The sequence below is a fragment of the Lithobates pipiens genome, unplaced genomic scaffold (assembly GCF_037356315.1).
Source record: "Lithobates pipiens isolate NorthernLeopardFrog02 unplaced genomic scaffold, aLitPip1_a1.2 Scaffold_3, whole genome shotgun sequence".
Classification (NCBI taxonomy): domain Eukaryota; kingdom Metazoa; phylum Chordata; class Amphibia; order Anura; family Ranidae; genus Lithobates; species Lithobates pipiens.
Genome location: NW_027507790.1, coordinates 254,544,428 through 254,564,014, shown reverse-complemented (window position 1 = coordinate 254,564,014; position 19,587 = coordinate 254,544,428). Strand labels below are relative to the sequence as shown.

At 45.1% G+C, this 19,587-nt stretch overlaps 1 protein-coding gene across 2 annotated transcripts in view; it reads right to left on the bottom strand.

Annotated features, from left to right (window-relative positions):
- Positions 1-19,587, bottom strand: part of LOXHD1 (lipoxygenase homology PLAT domains 1) — a 425,609-nt gene that overhangs the window by 279,203 nt on the left and 126,819 nt on the right. The window lies entirely within an intron of this gene.

Below are 19,587 nucleotides of genomic sequence, written 5' to 3'. Positions count from 1 at the left end.
ACCCAAGGTAAAGAGGAGAAATGTAATCAACCTTCATCTTATATATATAAAGCCTTGTACACACTACTGGAAGTTTTTTTGTTACACGCAGCAGGGCTGAACAAAAAGAAGCTGACAGCTCAGGAGGAGCCGCAGTACTAACTATGTAATGTTAGTACAAATATCTCCCCCTGCTGTTATATTGTGCTCTGACAGGGCAATGGTCCCCCAGACAGAACACAGCAGTTGGGAGCCGGTCATCAGACCTTTTTCAGTTATGACCCTTCACAGTAGCAGCTGGTGGTATATTTGGAAGGGCGGCACCCACAGCCAACCCCCTCGTCCGCCCCCCCCCCCCCCCAAGTAGTGTCACAAGTTGGTACCAGCCCCGCGCTTACCTCAGCTATGATGCGAGCAACACTCCGCTCCAGGGTGATGGATGGTGGCTTTCACTCCCTCCTCCTTCTCCACGTAGGCCAATAGGATTGTATCTCCTTTTTTGGCCAATCGGGAAACGGGCCTCACGATTGGCCAAAAGGAAAAGCGATCATATTGGCCTATGAGGAGGAGGGAGGAGATGCACGGCCGCCGTGATGCCGAGGAGGAGAAGCAGGGGAGGCCGCCACCCGTTGCCCTGGAGGGGCCATAGCTGGGGTAAATGTGGGGCTTGTAATCAACCATCAACACCACCGGAGGGGGTGTGATGCAGGTGACCCACAGCCACCACCACCCCCCCTCAAAATATACCACCAGCCGCTACTGCGAAGGGTCAAAACTGAAAAGGGTCTGATGACTGATGACCGGCTCCCAACTGCTGTGTCTCGGCTGGGGGACCATCCCCCTGTCAGAACACAATAGAACAGCAGGGGGAGATATCTGTATTAACATTGGATGTTTACCTTCATTCTTTTTAAGCGCTGCAAAAACTGTTGGCGCTATATAAATCTTGTATAATAATAATAATAATAGTGAGTTTAGGCTCTAATCAAGTGCTTCAAAAAAAAAAAAAAACAATTGGAACCCATACGTCAGGCGCACTGCGTGTAGATTAGGGGCTGTGCAAAACCCTTGCACAGAGCAGGTAAGTATAACATGTTTGTGATTTTTATTTATTTTTTTATATAAAAATTTACAAACACTTTAAAGTGATTGTAAACGATCACCTTGTAAAACAACCCATTCAGTTTAAAATAGAAATGAAAGGCAAAACTCTTTTGTATAGCTATAAAAAGAAAAAAATTATAAATACAGTTTTTTAATAAGTGATCACATTCCCTCTGTTCTCAGCTACATAAGAGCTCGGAGGAGGAGAAGCAGCAGCACACGGAGCATAGCTACAGAACTGAATACGGTGTGTTCTCCCTGCTTAGTGTGGTGAGTTTTTACAGTTTTTAATAAGAAAGCAGAAGGACTGACTGGAACACCAGGGAGTTCACATAAAGGAAGCAATTCAATGAGGGCCGGATATTTTCTCATATAAGTGCATTGTATAGCAGACCCGTATCAGTAATATGAAGTGTTGGGGCAACAATATACAAAGGTGCCCATTCATATCTGAGCGTCGTATTGCTTAAAGATTGCCACTCAAAGTTCAAAAAAGTACAATACTGTGCAAAAGTTTACCCACTTCAATACCGGGCCAAATCTCACATACATGTCAAAAAAATCTGAAAATTACTTAGAATCCGCAAACACTATATATATATTTTTTAGCAGAGGCCCTAGGGAATAAAATGATGGCTGTTGCAATTTGTTATGTCACGGGATTTTCGCAGCATTTTTTAAAAACACATTTTATTGTTCTTACTCTGACCTTCGCAGCGATACCTCACACGTGTGGTGTGATTACCCTCTACATATACGGGACTTACATATGTGTTTCTATTTGCACCAAAGAACGGGGGAACAGGGGAGTTTTAAATCTTAAAAAAAAGTTTTATTTATTTTATCCAAAACTTTTTTTTTTACACTGTCTCTTTCATTTATTTTTGTATTAACTTTATTGCTATCACAAAGGATGAACAACATCCCCTGTGACAGCATAGGCCATGACGGGTCCTCTTTATGGATAGATCTGGGGTCTATCTCTCCTCTGGCCTCCAATGCAGCCGATAAGACACAACAGATAAAGAGCCGAAACCAGAAGGGGCTAAATCCTCATTGTCTCGTGTAGTGCTGCCGTCGCCACCGGTCGCATTGCTCCCGGGCTCCATGATCAGATGACAGAGCCCAGGAAAGGCAGGGGCAGGGGGGGCGGGGGGCCTTCCACCAGCAGCAGAAGAGATCGAGTGGCTGTTCAGTCAATCAGATCACTTTTGTCATACAGGGAAATGCAGGCATTATCCCGGTATAACCACTTCAACCTAAGGACGTCCATGGATGTTCTATGCTTATGAAGTGGTTAAGGCAGGTAAAAATGCTGTAAATCAGGAGTCTCCAAACTTTCTAAACAAAGGGCCACTTTACTGTCTCTTATGCCGCATACAGATGATCGGACATTCCGACAACAAAACCATGGATTTTTTTCCGACGGATGTTGGCTCAAACTTGTCTTGCATACACACGGTCGCACAAATGTTGTCGGAAATTCTGAACGTCAAGAACGCAGTGATGTACAACACGTACGACGAGCTGAGAAAAATAAAATTCAATAGCCAGATCGGCTCTTCTGCTTGATTCTGAGCATGCGTGGACTTTTGTGCGTCGGAATTGTGTACACATGATCGGGAATTTCCAACAACAAGCTCACATCGAACATTTGTTGTTGGAAATTCCGATCATATGTACACGGCATTAGAATTTAAGGCGACCAGACTAGGATCAGTCTATCATGCCCTATCTTTGGTGTCAGTGGGAGGAATAGATCCCAGTCGTTGGTATCAGTAGAAGGAATTCTAAGCCATCGTTAGTGTTAGTGGGAGGAATTAAGCCCCATTGTTGGTGTCAGTGGGAGGAATAGTAATACTTCATATTCCCATTGCACACATTCCTGGCATAAGCTCTCAAGGTTTGGGTGCTGCAGCAGCGGTTCAGAGTCACGCAGGACCCCTTTGTCAGGCATGTGATCACATGCCTGACAAAGGGGTCCTGCGTGGCTCTGAAACATTGCACCTTTCAAAAAACTACCGGTTTGGATGCCACTTTGTGCCGATCCTTGGTGTGCTGGCAAATATCTACATAGTGGGAGGAATAGCGCCCCATCGTTGGTATCAATTGAAGGAATTATGCCCCATCGTTGGTGTTAGTGGGGGGAATAGATCCCAGTCGTTGGTATCAATGGAAGGAATTCTGGACCATCGCTGGTGTCAGTGAGAGGAACAGTGACCCATCGTTGATATCAATGGGAGGAATTATGCCCTATCGTTTGTATCAATGGAATAAAGTATACCCCATCATTGGTGTCAAGGGAAGGAATTGTTGAAGTCAGTGGAGGAATAGTGCCCCATCATTGGTGTCAATGGAGGGAATTCTGCCCCATCATTTATGTCAGTGGGAGGAATAGTGGCCCATCGTTGGTGTAAATGGAAGGAATTCTGCCCCATCGTTGGTGTCAATAGAAGGAACTGTTGGTGCCAGTGGGAGGAATTGTGCCCCACTGTTGGTGCCAGCATGCGACAGAATACAACTTTAGAAATGATGTAATGTATTATATTTCATTGTAGTGTATTCTTTGGTTTCCAAGCATGTGTGGTCCAGGTCACGCAATTTTTCTTGCGCAAATTTCATACTAATTACACGAAAAGCGTTCATTCTGTTATCATTTAAATTTTTATGCTTGTTCCTTTGGATAAATTCAAATGAACTGTCGTGATCGTTGAGTACTAATGATCACATTATCAGACGATCGTTCCGATTGCAGTATTTTTCTTCCTATTATCTTAATGTGTGCACTAGGCTTTAGCCCCCAAAACAGAATCAATTCTTCAGTTCTTATATGTACACTTGCACACAGTTTTTGAAGGAACTTGGCAGATAGGTTGTTCTAAACATCACATAACCACAGATCTTCTGCACCCCTGTTCCTATGTTTTCACACTTAGGACATGGGAACAAGGCTAAGCGATTTAACTATTCATAAAAACATGGGAACTGGGTTGCAAAAAAATGATGGCAGCAGGTGCCCTGGACTGATGAGTCAAAGTGTAAAATATGTGGCTGTAGCAGGAGGCAGTTTGTTGGCGAAGGGCTGGAGAGCGGTACAATAATGAAGCATGGTGGAGGTTCCTTGCATGTTTGGGGCTGCATTTCTGCATATGGAGTTGGAGATTTGGTCAGGATTAATGGTGTCCTCAATGCTGAGAAATACAGGCAGATACTTACCCATCATGCCATACCATCAGGGCATGTGATTGGCCCCAAATTTATTCTGTAGTAGAACAATGACCCCAAACATACAGCCAATGTTATTAAAAACTATCTTTAGTGTAAAGAAGAACAAGGAGTCCTGGAAGTGACGATTTGGCCCCCATAGAGCCCTGATCTCACATCATGAAGTCTGTCTGGGATGACATGAAGAGACCGGTTTTGAGGCAGCCTACATCCACAGAAGATCTGTGGTTAGTTCTCCAAGATGTTTGGAACAAGCGACCTGTCAAGTTACTTTAAAAAACTGTGTGCAAGTCTACCTAGAAGAATTGATGCCGTTTTGAAGGCAAAGGGTGGTCACACCAAATATTGATTTGATTTTCTCGTCTGTTCATTTACTTTCCATTTTGTTCACTGATCGAAATAATCTATTAGCACTTTTTCTGAAAGCATTCTTCATTTTAGAGCATTTTTTTCACACTTGCCTAAAACTTTTGCCACAGTACTGTACGTGAGCTTCTTTGGAGCAGAGCCACATGTTTTTGACTCCTTTAGCACTCGAATCATGTGTAACATTTTATTTGCACAGTATCCTCCTCCTAGCAACTAGCTTTCCATTGGCTAGAACAAAAGCACTCAAAAGCCTAATAATGCCCAAAAAAGTGCATAAAAAATTGCTCAAAAATCACTTGAGGAAGATCAAGCTCAAATGTAAACCTAGGCTTCTTTAGGGCAAATTATCATGTTTTTGGTCTCTACAGAAGTACGTGGAAAATGTCTGAAAACACATTTTTTTGGCTAGTTTCTTGCCCCTCCGTCTCCCGAGAACTAGCATTCCATTGGCTAGAATAAAAACCCCTTAAGCCTGAAGAGCCCAGAACCTGCTCATACAAAGGTGCATAAAAAATGCTCAAAAAATACTTGAGGAAGATCAAGCTCAAGTTTGAACTTGGCCTATATGCTTTTTTGGAGCAGAATCACATGTTTATAGCCCCTATTAGAGCACCTGCAGTTGAATGTTGTTTTCTTACACAATTTTGTGTCCATCCTTCCTCTAATAACTAGCTTTCCATTGACAAAAACAAAAAACCCTCAAGCCTGAAAATACTCAAAAGATGTGTGTACGGGGGCGTGGCCTGGACATGGCGGAGTAAAGTCGCATTTTCTGTGAGCTCCCGGCCCCGGCCTTCCACCCACGGTGTTCCACTGTTAAATCGGCATGCAATCACCCGAAAGATGCAGGACAAGGGCAGCTGCTAAGGGAGATCGCTCTGGGACCCCCGCCAGGGAGATGCAACGCTACTTTAACCCCACGCAAAGACGGTCTACAGGTGCGGCCTTGGCGGCGCCACGAGGCACACCACGTGGAGCATCTCAAGCACGGCCAGAGAGTCGGGACACCCCGGCGGATCGACATCCAGCCGCGGACACTCCGCCTGTAACATCGGCTTCAATGGATGTACCAGGAAGTTCCCGGGGGTCGGACCAGGTCGAACAAGATCTCCGATCCTTGATACAGGCCCTCCCCACCAGGACGGACATTGAGGCGCTTATTTTACGCCTCGAGGAGACGCACCGCAGAGATATCCAGGAGGTGAGGGAAGATGTGTCTGCTTTGACGGAAAGGGTGTCTGCGGGGGAGGCCTCCTTTTCCACTTTGGAGCACCGAGTGGCGGACTTGGAAAGGTCCCGAGACCAACATCGTGACACAGCTATTGCACTTCAGCTCCACTTAGAAGAAGTGGAAGACAGGAGCCGCAGGAACAATCTGCAGCTCCGAGGAGTACCCGAATCCCTCGAGGGGGAAACTATGGAGGCCGCTGTGCAAGAAGTTTTTCGTATTCTCCTGGAGGATCCCGCGGGTGCTGTGGAAGTGGAACGTCTTCACCGGACTCTGGGACCTAGAAATGCTGCTCCGGAACGTCCGCGGGATGTCCTATGCAAACTGCTACGATACCCACAGAAAGACGAGATACTGAGAAGAGCATGGGAGCAGGGAGAAGTTGACTTAAACTGAGCTGCCATTTCCATTCACCGTGAGTAGCTCCCTTGTTTTGCTGCTTGACCCCTGACTTATTTTGGGCTCCCCCAACTGTCCTCTATCAGTACCCCCAGCAGTTTTGTGACTTTCTTGCCCTCCATATTTTTTCCCCTATTTTTTGTGCTCCCCCCCCCCCCCGCCCCGTTGTGTCTCCTTTTCTATGGAAGACTGAGGTACATTGATATGCGGTGGGGGGTCTTTTTTCTATGATACTCTCTACATGGCAGCGGGACGATGTGTACCCTGGCAATAGATGGATATGGCAGTTGCTCTTGTTGAGGGTGGGGGAGGAGGGTTGATGGCCACAGGACTTACACCATGCTCTTGGGTTTTATACTCTCCCCTGCTGCTAGGCCTCCACACCCCCCTGACCGCTGGGATGCCGGACGGAGACTTATTTGCCACGTGGGGATTGTCTCCCCGGAAAACTTGTAGGTGCAGGCTCTGACCTGCGCCCCGTATTGGATGTACTATATACTGCCTTGTGTGCTGGACTGCCTTGAACAGAGGGACGTGACCATTTTTTCCATCTAGGGGGGGGGGGGTGTTTTGCTCGAGGGGGGCCTGTTCTACCCTGTGGCCCCCGGAGTGATTCCACTGTGCTGGGGGGTGGGAGTGCTCCTTCGGGTTGTGGAGGAGTTTGATTTTGGTTTGAGGGAGTTGGGGGGACCAGCAACCATGTTTGTTATCGGGGAGTGATGTAGAGGGTATGCTGTTAGCCACATGATTGTCTAGTGTTGTTTCTTTCCCTCGGGTTATCCTTTTATAGTTGAGCTGGGCATTGATGTTAACATGTTTCCTCTCCCTGTGAATATTCTTCACGTCTTTATATGCTATATACTGTTCCACAAATATGGTCAGATGTTTTTGCCGTTGTATGTTGTTGTTATATGCCGGATTGCCGGGGGTGTTGGGTGGGACCGGGGGCCACACTTCTCGGCCCTGTCCAACCACTACCCCACTTAGGAACGGCCCAAATCCCAGTCTCTTACTGGGGAGCGCTTTAGCTGTATTCAGCACATTTAGTTGTCTCTTTGCGCAGTTCTCTCTTGTGATTGCGCCATAATTCTACTTCTTGTTCTTATTTCTCCTTTTCGGGCCCGTTAAGGGCCTATCTATCACTTTCCCCCTTTCCGCATCCACTTTCCCTCCCCTGGGCCCCGGCCTCCTACACCCCCCCACACCCCCCCTCCCCCAGATCCCACGAGCATGGCTGATCTTACAATAATATCCCTGAATTCAAAGGGATTGAATATCCCGGAGAAGAGGAGGATGCTTCTACAGGATATGAGACGCATGAATGCGGACATTGTATTTTTACAGGAGACCCATTTTAGAGCTAACTCTCTACCTCTCCTCAAAAATAGGTTCTTCCCCACGGTTTATCACTCCATGTACACGGAGGCTAAGTCGAGGGGAGTATCTATTCTGATCTCAGCTATTCTGATTTCAGATTTCCAGACTAACTTGACTTCGGAGAGTAGCCCCGGAGTGATCTGGGAAGCGCACAAAGCGGTGATCCGTGGAGTGCTTATTAAACATGGTGCTAGGCTCCACAAGCAGAGGTCGGCTCAACTGTCGGCGTTGCTGCTAAAGGTGCAGAATCTGGAGGTATGTCATAAACGCACTCCCACGGTACATTTAGGTAGGGAGCTAGATGTGGCTCGCAGGCAGATTACTGATCTGCTTCATTATAGGGCAAAGGCAATGCTCCAAATATGCCGGAAAAAAGTGTATGAATCCGGAGATAAGTGCGGGAGGACCTTAGCTCGTAACCTACAAGAACAAACACTCGCCTCCTATACAGGGGCGTACCTAGAGCATTTGGCACCCGGGGCGGATCCTACATCTGGCACCCCCCCCCCCCCATTTAAAATGAAAAAACACCCACAATTTATTTTCCATTTTCTCAAGAATATTTATTGTATACAGCACATGCCTGGATTCTGCACCCTGTATATAGGACATATCTGCACCCTGTATATAGAACATATCTGCACCCTGTATATAGGACATATCTGCACCCTGTATATAGGACATATCTGCACCCTGTATATAGAACATATCTGCACCCTGTATATAGGACATATCTGCGCCCTGTATATAGGACATATCTGCACCCTGTATATAGGACATATCTGCACCCTGTATATAGAACATATCTGCACCCTGTATATAGGACATATCTGCACCCTGTATATAGGACATATCTGCACCCTGTATATAGAACATATCTGCACCCTGTATATAGGACATATCTGCGCCCTGTATATAGGACATATCTGCGCCCTGTATATAGGACATATCTGCGTCCTGTATATAGGACATATCTGCGTCCTGTATATAGGACATATCTGCGCCCTGTATATAGAACATATCTGCGCCCTGTATATAGGACATATCTGCGTCCTGTATATAGGACATATCTGCGCCCTGTATATAGAACATATCTGCGCCCTGTATATAGGACATATCTGCGTCCTGTATATAGGACATATCTGCGCCCTGTATATAGAACATATCTGCGTCCTGTATATAGAACATATCTGCGCCCTGTATATAGAACATATCTGCGCCCTGTATATAGGACATATCTGCGCCCTGTATATAGGACATATCTGCGTCCTGTATATAGGACATATCTGCGTCCTGTATATAGGACATATCTGCATTCTGAAATCCCCCCTCCCCCATGAGGTCAGCTACACTATACACATGCCAGGGGGAGGGGGTGATGGACACAGCAGTCACCCTGACTCCCCCCCCCCCTCAGACCAGCACAGGGTAGACACAATACTCTAGCCTCTTCTTACATCAACCCCCCCCCCCCCCCATCAGCTACACTATACACATGGCAGGGGGGAGGGGGACACAGCAATCACCCTGACCCCCCCCCCCCAGACCAGCACATGGCAGGGGTAGACACACTCCTCCAGCCCCTTCTTACATCAACCCCCCCCCAATCAGGTCAGACAGCTACACAATACACATGGCAGGGAGAGGGAGTGGTGGATATAGCAATTACAGTCACTGACCCCCCCCCCACCATAGACCAGCACAGGGGTAGACACAATTCTGCAGGCTGCAGCCTCTTCTTACATCAATCCCCCCCTCCACTCACCACCTCAGGCTCTCAGTCGGCTAGGGAGGACTCCTATTCACTGTGTGGAAGCAGCCACCCCAGCGGAGAGAGATGAGACAGACACACACAGGCAGCAGCAGTGGTGGGTGGAGGCGGAGCTAGCAGGAGGGAATACAGTCACTCACTGAACAATCTGGAACAGTCCATTGTGGTCATGGCACGGGGGTGTTCTAAAAAAAACGAAAGTGAAAATGAGCAACCAGAGACAGCAGGGATGCCCTTGAGATGATCTGACGGTGTCACCCCGACTTGGGTGCGGAAATCACCCCCATATCAAAGTCACTTGGCCACTGACACCCCCCCAAAGTGTGGCACCCGGGGCGGACCGCACCCCCCGCCCCCATATTGGTACGCCCCTGCTCCTATATACCATGCGGGGGGTCAGAAGATCTCCCTGCCGCAACAAATTTCACAAGAATTTAAAACATTCTATGATGCCCTTTATAATCTACATACGTCCCCGCCGCCCCCAAATGTTACCTCTCAGTATATCGCCGCCTCCCTCATGCCCACGTTACCGGTCGAAGTTATAGAGAACTTAGAGGAGCCAATTACGTTAATAGAACTTCAGTCGGCGCTAGGCACCACTAAGACGGGAAAGGCTCCGGGTCCAGACGGTCTTACGAATACATACTATAAAACCCTTCTCCCGTCTTTGGGTTCACATTTGATAATTTTTTTTTATATCCTGAGCACGGGAGCGCACTTCCATAAGTCAACGGTACAGGCCCAGATTTCGGTGATACCGAAAGAAGGCAAGGATCCAGCGCAATGTGGGAGCTACCGCCCTATCTCCTTGCTAAATACAGACCTGAAATTTTTTACAAAAATTTTGGCCACTAGACTACAACGACATTTACCTAGCTTAATCCACTTAGACCAGGTGGGTTTCATACCGACCAGAGAAGCCAGGGACAATACTATTAAAGTCCTGAATCTGTTACATGTGGCGAATAAGGAACGCATTCCGTGCGTATTCCTCGGGACGGACGCCGAAAAAACGTTCGACCGAGTGAACTGGCAGTTTATGTTCTCCACGCTGGAGCACATTGGACTGGGGGACAGGATGAGGCGCTGGATTTCGGCGGTGTATTCCAATCCGACGGCCGGGGTGAGAGCCAACGGTGTTCTCTCGGACATCTTTGAGATTACCAATGGGACCAGGCAGGGGTGTCCTCTCTCACCCCTGCTGTTTGCCCTGACCCTGGAGCCTTTCCTTTGTCATATTAGGAGAAACCCAGATATTGTAGGGATCGGGGTCGCGAATACACAATACAAAGTCTCGGCTTACGCCGATGACTTACTGTTTACTCTGACTGATCCGTCCTTATCACTACCTACTCTACTTAGTGAATTTGAAACTTATGGCAAACTCTCCAACTTCCGTATAAATTTTAGTAAACGGAGGCCATGGGAGTAGGCATGTCCGCTCTCCAGCTGACTAATCTACAAACTCGTTTCAACCTGAAATGGACGACAGTAGCCTTGAAATACCTGGGCACACTTATACCCCCGAAACTATCTCAACTTTTTCAGCTCAACTTTCCACCCTTGCTTCATAAAGTGCGAGCTTTGTTATGCAAATGGAACAGCGGCCTCCATTCTTGGTTTGGCCGCTGTAACATTCTGAAAATGATGATTCTCCCCAAATTTCTCTACCTCCTTCAAGCCCTCCCAATCCACATCCCTCTATCCTACTTCGCACAAATCCGGTCAGTATTTTTGAACTTTCTGTGGGCGGGGAAAAGGTCTAGGTTACAGGGGAGGATTTTGTCCCTACCCAAGCGATCTGGGGGTCTGGCGATGCCGGACGTGCACACGTACTACAAAGCAGCACAGCTGGTTAGACTAATTGACTGGTGTCGTCATGGGAAGGTGAAGCTGTGGACGCAGGTGGAACAAGCCCAGAGCGGGATACTCCTGAATGTCATTCCATGGTGCTACAATGATGTGCCGCTGGCCCTCAAGCACCACCCGCTCATAGGCAATACTGTGGTAGTCTGCACGCGTCTGGCCTCCCGGGTCCCCCTGTCTTCCGATAACTCGCCCCTCCGCCCGATTCTGGACGACCCACGTTTCCCCCCGGGCACATCTGATGCAGCATTCCGAACCCTGAGGGATTCGGGGTGTTACCTAGCCTCACATTTTAGTGTAGCGGGACGCTGGAGAACGACTGCAGAACTGACAGACCCGACTGGCTCTTACCGCCTGGACTTTTTGAGAACAGCACAACTGCGACACTTTTTAGACACCCTAACGCCGCCTAGGGCCGCGTCTTCTTCTCCCACACCCATAGAAGATCTATGCTCCGGAACGGGGTGGGTGGCTCACACTCTGTCCTTAACATATACGATACTTAATGTTCCGCCGGAAGGCTATCAGCTCCCGAGACTCATTAAATGGGAAAGGGAACTGAATTGCACATTCACAGATCTACAGAAGCAGAAAAGTGTGCTGTTTACGCACAAATCGTCAATCTGCACCAAGGTGCAGGAGACGAAATTACAAACTCCTCAACGAGATGGTATAGGACCCCGGTAGTTTTGCGTAAATTTTTCCCGTCGGTGTCGGATGAATGCTGGCGCTGCCGGGAGGGGACTGGGACTCTGTTGCATATTTTTTGGTCCTGCCCTAGACTTAGATGTTTTTGGGAGGGAGTCCGTCGGATTGTGCAGGGATTCACTGATTATGTGATCCCAGATGATCCGGCGTTCTTCCTGCTTCATGTTAACGACATACCCACACGCTTGTATAAGAAGTCTTTGATCAGACATTTGGTAGATGCGGCGAAGGCATGCATTCCCCTTGCCTGGAAATCTCCGCTCCTGCCTACTCTGAATACTTGGGTCAGGAAAGTCGAAGACGTTAATAAGATGGAAGACCTTGTCCTGACGAGCCAACACAGACAGGAGTTATATACTAAGACATGGCAGCTTTGGAATATATTTAAATTCTCACAAGAGGGGCAGGCCCTACGGATGCCCCTAGATCACCCACCGTGAAGTGGATGATATCGTGACCATTCGTTCGAATGTGTACCTAATCTGAGTATACTGGACACCCATGCTCGTGGGTACCCCCCCCTCCCCTGCCCCGCCCCCCCATCTCCTTTCTCCTGCCCCCCGCCTGACCTTTACTTACCTCTCCCTTCCTACTTCCTCTTCTATTCACTGTTTTTCTATCTAGCTTTGCCTTCCTTGGCACCTCAGGGCTCTGTTGGAGTTCCTGGGCTTTCTTACATCCTTCTACAACCAACAGGGGAAAAAAAGGGCGGGAGAGACCTGGCCGGACCTAAACGGCATGATGTTACATGTTACTATCAGGAGATACCTATGTTACAATTATACTATGTCATGTATTCAGATTGTCGCTACTTTATATTGCACTGTGAATGTTTGGATTTTGTACATGTTGTGGCCGGTTTGGTCCTTTCGCCAAAATACAAATAAAAAAGAAAAAAAAAAGATGTGTGTACAAAAGTGGGCCTATTTTGCCTGGGCCTATTTTTTGTCCTGCTTACAGACAGTTAAAAAGATAACTGGGAGTGCATCAGACCCCCAATTCATAGATTTGAGGCAAAGGTATGTTTAGATTGGACCACTTTTCTACCCATCTGGCTATTCCACCAAACTGAATTTCATGAGACTCTACAATTAAAGAAATTACATTCCAAAACTCTGATTGAATCATTATGCATAAACCAAATTCCTATCTTGTCATTCACTATCCCTACTCTACTCTTCCTTAATAACTCAGACCCCTCAACTAGATTTACAATTCATGCATAAATGAGAGGAAGAGCTCAAAACAACATTCACATAGGCTCAAAACAAACCTATCATTCTTTTTGTACGTAAAGCCCCCTTAGCCATGGATAAAATTTACTGACATGATGGTACAGGAATAAAGGGAGGAGTAGATTTTGGCGCTATACCTAAAGGTCAAATGTAATGGTGGTGAAACACCAGAAAAACCCATAAAAGTGAATCCCTTTATATATACAACCCTATGTGAAAGGGGTGACCTAAGCGTGATAGCATTAAAGTTAGTATAAATTATGCATATAGAACCATGTACCAACTTATCAAGAAGTGGAAAAATATTATAAAATAATTGCTAAAAATAGCGTGTATCAATTTGTAGTTGCCTTAATTAAATCAACCAAAATGTGAAAAAAGTTAATAATTCCTACTATAGCATAGAGACCGTGAATAGGGCTGTAACTAACGATTATTTTCATAATCGATTAGTTGGCTGATTATTGTTTCGATTAATCGGTTAATAACCTTAAAAAAAAAAACGTGGTGTATAATTTAGTTAATATGTAAAGTTTAAAAAAAAGGCAATTTATTCTTAAATATCTCTATGCAGTGGTGAATATAAATAACCAACTATATGGTTAGGGAGCAAAATATCTAATCCACTCTGAGAACAACAGACAGAAGAGATATACTGTATATATTAGAGGGGATTTACTGTATATACCATTAGAGGAGAGATATACTGTATATACTATTAGAGGAGAGATATACTGCATATACTATTAGAGGGGATATACTGTATATACCATTAGAGGAGAGAGATAGTGTATATACCATTAGAGGAGAGAGATAGTGTATATACCATTAGAGGATATATAGTGTATATACTATTAGAGGAGAGATATACTATTAAAGGGTCAATCTGGTAAATATCATCAGACTCTAACTTTAACCCCATTTTGTTACTGGCCGATTAATCGATTATGAAAATAGTAATCGATTAATTTCATAATCGATTACTTGTTTCAGCCCTAACCCTGATAAATATATATAAAAAAAAATTATATATATATATATATATATATATATATATATATATATATATATATATATATATATATATATATATATTTACATACCACTATTTGTGCCTAAAACACTACTGTATATAAAATTCATGCAAAAAATCCTTATGGAAATATATGTCAGTGCAGATAACTGAGTAAACAAATAAATTTATGTATAAAAGGTGATAATGAATAAACGAAATGTGACAATCAAATAAAAATGACAATTAATAAAAGTCCCACATAGAAATAGAGAAAAGTGACTAGTGCAGGAATCCTTCATTTTTCTTCAGTAGAACAAATTTCTCCCGGTGCGCTTCTCAGTGATTAGTAATATGATTGCCCTCACCAGAAATCTTACCCCTATTCGGGTGGATAAGCCTCCAAAGTATGAGCCACTGTGCTGCTCTCTGGCGTTAGCTGGCGTTATCCTGGGAGATGCTTGCTCATCCATTGGTGTTATATCCACGTTTATATGTATGATGAGAAAAAGGACATATCCATGGTGTAGTACATAATGGTAATGTGCTTTATTAGAAAGAAATCTACTCACATGTAGCTGAACAAAGATTGCTATTATTTAAAATCACCGCCGGCCGCTGCCATCTGTATGGAAGGTAAACGTCGTATGGCCACGTCCTACGCGTTTCGTCAGAGTGACGTCTTCTCCAGACCACTCCAGAAGACATCACTCTGACAAAACATGTAGGGCGTGGCCATACGACGTGCACCTTCCATACAGACGGCAGCAGCCGGAAGTGATTTTAAATAATAGCGATCTTTGTTCAGCTACATGTGAGTAGATTTCTTTCTAATAAAGCACATTACCATTATGTACTACACCATGGATATGTCCTTTTTCTCATCATACATATAAATGTGGATATAACACCATTGGATGAGCAAGCATCTCCCAGGATAACGCCAGCTAACGCCAGAGAGCAGCACAGTGGCTCATACTGTGGAGGCTTATCCACCCCAATAGGGGTAAGATTTCTGGTGAGGGCAATCATATTACTAATCACTGAGAAGCGCACCGGGAGAAGTTTGTTCTACTGAAGAAAAATTAAGGATTCCTGCACTAGTCGCCTTTCTCTATTTCTATGTGGGACTTTTATTATTTGTAATTTTTATTTGATTGTCACATTTTGTTTATTCATTATCACCTTTTATACATATATTTATTTGTTTACTCAGGTATCTGCACTGGCATATATTTCCAAAAGGATTTTTTGCATGAATTTTATATACACTGGTGTTTTAAGCACGAATAGTGGTATATAAATATATATATATATATTTATTTTTTATATATTTATCAAGGTCTCTATGCTATTGTAGGAATTATTAACTTTTTTCACATTTTGGTTGATTTAATTAAGGCAACTACAAATTGATACATGCTATATTTGGAAATTATTTTATAATATTTTTCCACTTTTTGATAAGTTGGTACATGGTACTATATGCATAATTTATACTAACTTTAATGCCATCACGCTTCGGTCACCCCTTACACATAGGGTTGTATATATAAAGGGATTCACTTTTATGGGTTTTTCTGGTGTTTCACCACCATTACATTTGACCTTTAGGTATAGCGCCAAAATCTACTCCCCCCTTTATTCCATTTGCGTTACCCCCCCCCCCCCCAATTTTGGGAGGAGGTACTAAGTAGAGGCAGTTCATACCCATTTCCCTTTTCCTGGTTTAGTCCATAGCGCAATCTCACTTTTTCCTTTTGCATGATGGTACAGGACCCCCAAGCAACAGCGCCAGAAATATCCTCAGGTCTCACAATGTGTTGGCATTGCCAAGAAGCAAAGGGCTCACCTCTTCACATCTTTTGGTACTGTTCTTGACTACAGGATTTCTGGAATTCAGTTAAACAACATGAAGCAACGCTGACGGGAGTATCTCACAAAATCAAAACTTCAGTGTATCTACCACACGATACACCTGACAGCAGCTAAGACAGCTATACCTGCACCATGGGAACAAATTGCTCCAGCAGCTCTGATATGTCAGAATTGATGAGACCCAACGTATATGGAAAACCTTACAATGACCATGAGAAATTAGGAAGTTCTTCCATATATGGACATCCTAGTTTCTCTATAAAGATGCAGCATCCCAAACTCAGTAAACAACGCGGAGAATGTTCTCATACTAAAACGACACCAATCTACTGGGCCGAATGTTCCTCAGGCGAAAGTACACTTCCTGGGCCAGCCCGGGAGCAAGAGAAACTGGTGGTTACCCATTCCACCTCTCCTGATCCCCCTCTTTTGTTTCTTTTCTCCTCCTCCCTTAAACATACCTTTCTGAAATATCTTTGGGCCCTCTTTTCCCTATCCCTCTACCCTGAATAGTTTACTTTCCAGACCCATCCTGAACTAGTTTCAGAAAACCAAAGAGAACAGAAGGAAGACGCTCTACGTATTGTTGGTCACTTACTTATTTAATTTTCTATAATACGCATGATTGTTAGATTTTCACTGAAGGCAAGATTTTTGTACACCCTGCATATAAGGCAGGTCTGTCTGGAAGTGGATGTTAATAAGACTGTTTTCCATTCTTCTGCTAATTTGTTAAATAAAGAATTTAAAAAAGATAATTGGACCATGCTGCTGGCTTTGCTAAGTAGCATTGACCACGGAACTATGCAGGAACCATCAGGTCATTCCGACACAGCTCAGGGAATCTGTGGAAACCTCTGGAGTAACCTGTGTTGAGAATGGCAGGTTTAAACAATGAAGAATGCAGCAGGAGGAGTGAGAACACCCTCAAGGTGGCTGGAACTTCCCAAACTGAGGTGGGGAGGTTTTACTGCTGATATCTACATCTGCAAAAAAACATCGGAAGACCCATCTATAAGAAAAATATTTTTTGGGTGGAATGGCCCTAAAGGTAAAAGTTACACATGCCATTTTTACTTAGAGCTATAGGGTTTTCCTACATCTGCTTTTTAAACAATTTCTTTTTACTAACTTTAAAAGGGTCACTTTTGGGATTTCTTCCAACCTCTACAACTTCTTAAAGTACAACTAAATCCAGATACTATGTGATAAACAAGTGTAGCGCCGGCTCCTGAAGAGCACACGCTATATGTTTTGCAATTTAATGTTACCCTCAAAACCGCAGTTTGGTTTGGGTCTAATTGTTCTAAATTTTGACTTCAGCATCAGTCTGACTGGACTGCAGGGTGTTCTGCCTGGCCATGGGGGGCGCTGTCACTTTTGGCAGGCATAAAACACAGTCTAGTTGGGTGCATTAAGGTTACTCTCTTTCGGAACCAGCCCAGTGGGAGTGTCCCTCTTGCTGTGCTTTCTGGGAGGGGGTACTTAAGGTGCGGAGATCACGTGTTTCGGGGTTCCGATCCAGAAGCATGTTCTGACTGCATGGTCCTGGTCCTCCTGACCAGCCCCCAGGACTTCCATGGCTTGGGGTGCGGATCCATCCGAGTTTATGTCTCAGGGCTGGCTAGCCCGAGGCGAGGAAATTGAGGGAAGGATTCGGAGGTGGTCCGGTGCCGTCTCGGTTAGTGGAGAGGCCCGGCAACTGTGAGGTTATCCAGGGGAGGACTCTTCGCGAGAAGGCCACGCAAGGGTTGGCTTCTCAACAAGAGCCTGGAAAAGCTGAAGGACCTAAGCGAATCCAATCTTGTGCGGTATCGCCGAACCGGCTGCAAGATACTGGTAGCACACGAGTGTTCTACAAGTTTTCAAGTTTCCCTCACGTGTTTTATAGCAAAGTCTGTGTCAGAGACTTATTCCTGACTCAAGTACCCTGTTGGCTGCTGGGCCTGGTGAGAGAAGAACTATCCAATTAGGGTGAGGATCCAGTTGTGAATGGCTATTTTCTGGATTTATGCAAAGTGCTTCCTACTGAATTTAACTTTAAGAGTACCTGGACTTTTCACCTCTGATCCTATGTTGAGAGACTGTGTTGTTAACTACTTCTTGCAAATAAAAATCCCTTCAAGTGGATCTGTCGTCAGTCTCTATCGTTCTTGGGCCCCTAGACGCATACGAGGTGAAGGAGGTAATGGTAAGCCCAATAAATTCAGCCGCTCCTTTGGGAGTCAGTGCTACACAAGTGCCAAAGTTAACAAAACTTCCTTTAACTTCAGTGGCTGAGCCAAATCCTCCATCCTTCAATTCTCCCCCATTTATCTCACATGCTCCCCCGGCCCCTCCCAGACACTGCAGTTCACATTGGGGGGGGTGGGTTAGCAACAGAGGCCATAATGTCAACCCAGAAAGTAGTGGTAGGATAGGTGTGCCCAGGTGACGATTGACAAGCTACAGGCTGAATATATGAAGGGAACTAATGGGGCTCTATTTGATTGAACCTGTTGTAGCTCAACATGCACGGAATAATAGACTTTTTTTTTTTTAAAACAGACATGTAAATATATCAGAGTGCATGTAAAGATATGGAATGTAAAGAACTAGTACTTTAGATAAGGGTACCTGCCCCCCCCCCTCCACACCCCCTGCAGATATAGGGGGGTCTACCTTGGTTTGAAGATCAACTCTGGGTTGGGCAGCTGTCGTGTATTTATCCATCCTGTGTTCGTGCCCGGTTTCACAGAAAATTTGCATATATAGCTTTTGCTCCTTCTTCCTCCAGTAGTGAGTTGTCCAGAGTGTTTCAGAGAACAGCACTTACGTTACCACCTTGGATGCCATGCTCTGTAACACTGAACTGTAAGCCCATGCTGGAGTGATGAAGCAGCCCAGGAGGTGCACCTCTGATGTCCTGGGCTCCAAGCAAATGGGCAGAAAGATGATGGATGTCATTCAATCTGGAAGAGGACTGATGGGTCCCGGCAGAGGGGAAGAGTGCAGATTGTGGTGCTGGAGTCTGTAACTTATAAATAAAGCTATAAAAAATGTTTTCGCTCCTTGAAGCGCCCCAGAGGGTGTGACTGTGATGCCCTGAGCTTGCAGGGAATAGGTTGAATAACTTTGGGTGTTATTCAACCTGGCAAAGGACCGATGAGCCACGGCAGAGGAGAGGGACATGGAGGGCAGTAATGGAGCATAGTGGGTAAACCTAAAAAACATTTTTCCTCCAAATGGAAAGGGGGTAAATGAAAGAACAAAAATGTAGCTGAATTGAGCTAACATAAAGTTTATAAAAGCAAAGTGGGTATGGCTGTGCTGGGTTATTACAATGAAGAAGACTTAATTATATCTGGCATAAAGTCATTTAAAATAATCATTATTATACCACAGCACACAAGGAGTCCTACAATACCCATACTGGATTGGATTTCTATCATTG